Genomic DNA, 4,299 nt, shown 5'->3' with positions numbered 1-4,299 from the left:
CTCTTCCTGCCCTCAATCTTTCCCAGCATCAGGGTCTTTTCACATGAGTCAGCTCTTTGCATGAGGTGGCCAAAGTACTGGAGTTTCAGCTTCAGCATCATTCCTTCCAAAGAAATCCCAGGGCTGATCTCCTTCAGAATGGACTGGTTGGATCTCCTTGCAGTCCAAGGGACTCTCAAGAGTCTTCTCCAACACCACAGTTCAAAAGCATCAATTCTTCGGTGCTCAGCTTTCTTCACAGTCCAACTCTCACATTCATACATGACCACAGGAAAAACCATAGCCTTGACTAGACGGACCTTTGTTGGCAAAGTAATGTCTCTGCTGTTGAATATGCTGTCTAGGTTGGACATAACTTTCCTTCCAAGGAGTAAGCGTCTTTTAATTTCATGTCTGCAATCACCATCTGCAGTGATTTTGGCCACCCAAACCCTGGAATTTGATTGGGAATGAATGACAACTTTATATATGCAAGTCATCCACTTGAGAGCATGGATTTTCTCTTCAAATATTTCAGGTCGATGGCTATAAAACTCTTTACTAGAGTCTTAAAATGGTGCATGTAGAGGTTTTGTGTAGTAGTGGCTAATTTATAAATCCTTTATATAATTTGGTTCCTGTTGTGAATGGTGCCCTATTTTTAAGAATGATATCGTCTATGTGGTTATCTTTGTAAACAATGACCATTGTTGCTCTTCCTTTCCAGTCCAGACTCCTTTTATTTCCTTTTCTTTCCTTATATCACTGTCCAGGATCTCTACCCCTATGTTAAACAAAAGTGACGAAAATAGGCCTTCTTGTCTTGTTCCAGCACAAAAGAGAAGACATGTCGAGGTTCTCCACTGTGTGATGTTTGCTGTAGTATTTTGCAGATAACTTTATTTAATTGTGGAACTTCTGATCTATTTCTAGTTTGCTGGCAGCTTTTTGAAAAATCATAGATGGGTTGCTGAACTTCCCAGTTTTTTTTCCCTGCATTGACTGAGATGTAACTCCCCTCCCCCGGTAGCCTGTTACTGGGGTTTTCTGAGGCGGAACCGTCCTTGTGAGCCGGACGCCTTCCTGGCACCTTCCTTCGGGCACAGGTTGAAGTGCGCCTCTTCCAGACACTTGCCTTCCCTGTCACACTGATTTTGGTGGCACAAGACTCTCCACTGCCATCTGCTGGGACACCGTTGCACACGCTGCAGAGAACTTGGGATGGGGGCCTTTCTTATCCCTTCCTTCCTGCGTTCTTGGGACGTGATACATTATTGGATCCAATCAGCTAATATTTTATTTAGAATCTTCACATTTCTGTTTGTAAGTCAACTGAGCCTATAAATTTTTTCCTTTTGTCGTTCATTTGGTTTTGGTTTATTTATTGTTGGTTGCAGTGGGTCTTTGCTCTTGCGGGGACTTTTCTTGTTGCGGGGGGCTGCTCCTCTTTCTGGGGCATGGCTCCTTGTCACAGTGGCTTCTCTTGCGGAGCGCAGGCTCCAGGGTGCACAGGCTTCAGTAGTTGCAGTGCACGGGCTTAGTGGCTCCGTGGCATGTGGAATCTCCCCCAACCAGGAATCGAACCTGTGTCCCCTGCATTGGCAGGTGGATTCTTACCCACTGTACCACCAGGAAGTGCCTTCATTTGGTTTTGGAATGAAGGTTACAGTGGCCTCATGAAATGGACTGGTGATTTTTCACTCTTTTTCTGTTTTCCAGAACAACTTCGGGAAGAAGAAATTAAATTTTCCTTGAAGGTTTAGCAGAGCTCACCTGTAAAACCCTTGGTTGGACTGGGAATTTGGGGAATAGGAGGTCTTTGACTGACATTTAAAATTCTTTAATGCTTACTTGTCAGTTCAAATTCCCTATTGCCTCTTGCATCAATTTTTATATTTTAAACTTTCCTAGAAATTGGTATATTTCATCTAGGTTTTTGGCAGTCTTACTGATTTCTTAACCTTTTCAGTATCTGTATTTTCCCTTGAACAAGTGAGGTCTTTACTGTATGTCCATGACCTTTTGGTCTCTCCCTCCCCCATCACATTTTAGTCCTTGATTTAAACATTTATTAAGAGACAGCAATAAGTATTTTTGTTATTTCATCACGAAAGTATGTCACAAAAGTATTTCATCACGCTGCTTCCCATATCTCTTCTTAGCTTCCGTCCTTACTTCCTCCGAGCATGTTTTCAGCGTAGGTTTGTCTGCGGCAATCCTTCTGAAGTGTTTGTCTGCGGCAATCCTTCTGAAGTGTTTCAGGCTTTCAGTTCAGTTCAGTCGCTCAGTCGTGTCCGACTCTTTTCGACCCCATGAATCACAGCACGCCAGGCCTCCCTGTCCATCACCAACTCCCAGAGTTCACTCAGACTCACATCCATCGAGTCAGTGATGCCATCCAGCCATCTTGTCCTCTGTCGTCCCCTTCTCCTCCTGCCCCCAATCCCTCCCAGCATCAGAGTCTTTTCCAATGAGTCAACTCTTTGCATGAGATGGCCAAAGTACTGGAGTTTCAGCTTCAGCATCATTCCTTCCAAAGAAATCCCAGGGCTGATCTCCTTCAGAATGGACTGGTTGGATCTCCTTGCAGTCCAAGGGACTCTCAAGAGTCTTCTCCAACACCACAGTTCAAAAGCATCAATTCTTCGGTGCTCAGCTCAGCCTTCTTCACAGTCCAACTCTCACATCCATAGATGACCACTGGAAAAACCATAGCCTTGACTAGACGGACCTTAGTTGGCAAAATAATGTCTCTGCTTTTGAATATGCTATCTAGGTTGGACAGAAGTTTCCTTCCAAGGAATAAGCATCTTTTAATTTCATGGCTGCAGTCACCATCTGCAGTGATTTTGGAGCCCAAAAAAATAAAGTCTGACAGTGTGGATCACAATAAACTGTGGGAAATTCTTTCAGGCTTAGAGATTGTTTTATTATCCTTTAATATATGACACACTATTCTGGAGGGCAGAGCCATGTCCAGGGCAGTGTCTGCTCTACAGACTTGGGACGTCTTCAGGCAGCCTGTTCCGCTGTCTGCGTGCATCGTTGCTGAGAAACCCAATCCCTGAATGTTTTTCCTTCCTGGGTGATTTCTTTCCCTCTGCCGCTTTTACAGCGTCCTCTTGTCTTTGATATTCATAAACAGAGCGTTCTGTGATTTTCCTTATTTGGCATTCAATGAGACCTTTCCTTTTTAAAGTATTTTTTCTTTTTTACATACACGGTTGGTGGTGCTGTGTGGGATGTTAGTTCCTTGACCAGGGAATGGACCGGAGCCCCTACACTGGGAGCAGGTTTAACCACTGGCCTGCCAGGGAAGTCCCCAGTGAGAGCTTGCAGGCGGTTTCCCAGCTTTCCTCGGATGCGGAGAATTCCTCTTCCCGGTTTCTTCAGACGCACCCTGCCCTCGTATCCGAACGCTGGCGCTGGTGTCGAGCTCCCACCTCTCCTGGTTTCTCTCTCTCGGCCCTTTCCTACTGTCTTCCAACTATGGCATTCATCGTGTATTATTCACACTCCCCCTCTTTGGCTCGGTTGAAAACCAAGTTCTTGTTGAAGCCTCACACTGCGGACACCCACCGCCCCTCCCGATGCGCCTGCGACCCTGGGGAGTGGGCTCGGCCCTGGCGCCTGCAGGGGTGGGGGGCGGGGGGTCTGCCTGGCTGGCACGGGACTGCACCCCCAGCCGCGGACGAGGCTGGCCCGTGACCTTCACTCTGCCCGGTGTCAGCCTGCCGGTCAGGCCCAGTGCCTGGGGGGCTTTAGAGCAGACCCTGCGGAGCAGGCTGGAGCCCTCTCCCCAGAGGTGTTAAGCGTCGGGGACCCCCACACCGAGCCAGCCCCCCGGTCCCGCCCTCACTTCCGCCCCGACCCCACGGTGGGGTGGGGTCCCCCGCTCCCGGCCTTCGCGCGGCCTCTGACACCGAGGCCTGGGCGTCTGTGAAGGAGCTGCCCGCGCCCGAAGGGGGCGCGCGGCTCCGCGGCCCCACCCCCCCAGTTCCCTCTTCCCCAGCCGCCCCGCTGCCCTTCCTCACGGTGAGGGCTGCTCCAGGGGCGCCGGCGGCTTGGCTTCGTGGAGCCGACGGGCCCTTGAATTGTAGTTGCTCAGGGGGCCGGCCGCCCTGACGGGAGCCACGCTGCCGCAAACTCCCCGCTCCCTCGGCCCGGCGGACCCTCAGCCCGGGCGAAGTGCCCCCGGACCCCGACCTCAGCGGCCCAGTCGGCGGCCTAGACTCTCCCGCCCACGGGGACGGGGCTCGGGGGTGGGCGCACAGCCGGACCCTCCGGTGCCCACGCGCCGCCTCAACCCGTGCCTCCTGC

At 50.4% G+C, this 4,299-nt stretch overlaps 1 protein-coding gene across 1 annotated transcript in view; it reads left to right on the top strand.

Moving 5' to 3' along the window:
- AMN (amnion associated transmembrane protein) overlaps positions 1-4,299 on the top strand; it is a 10,428-nt gene that overhangs the window by 3,972 nt on the left and 2,157 nt on the right. The gene's annotated exons all lie outside the window — the stretch shown is intronic.

This window comes from Bison bison, unplaced genomic scaffold (genome assembly GCF_000754665.1).
Source record: "Bison bison bison isolate TAMUID 2011002044 unplaced genomic scaffold, Bison_UMD1.0 scf7180017864302, whole genome shotgun sequence".
Lineage (NCBI taxonomy): Eukaryota > Metazoa > Chordata > Mammalia > Artiodactyla > Bovidae > Bison > Bison bison.
This window is presented reverse-complemented; position numbering and strand designations above follow the sequence as displayed.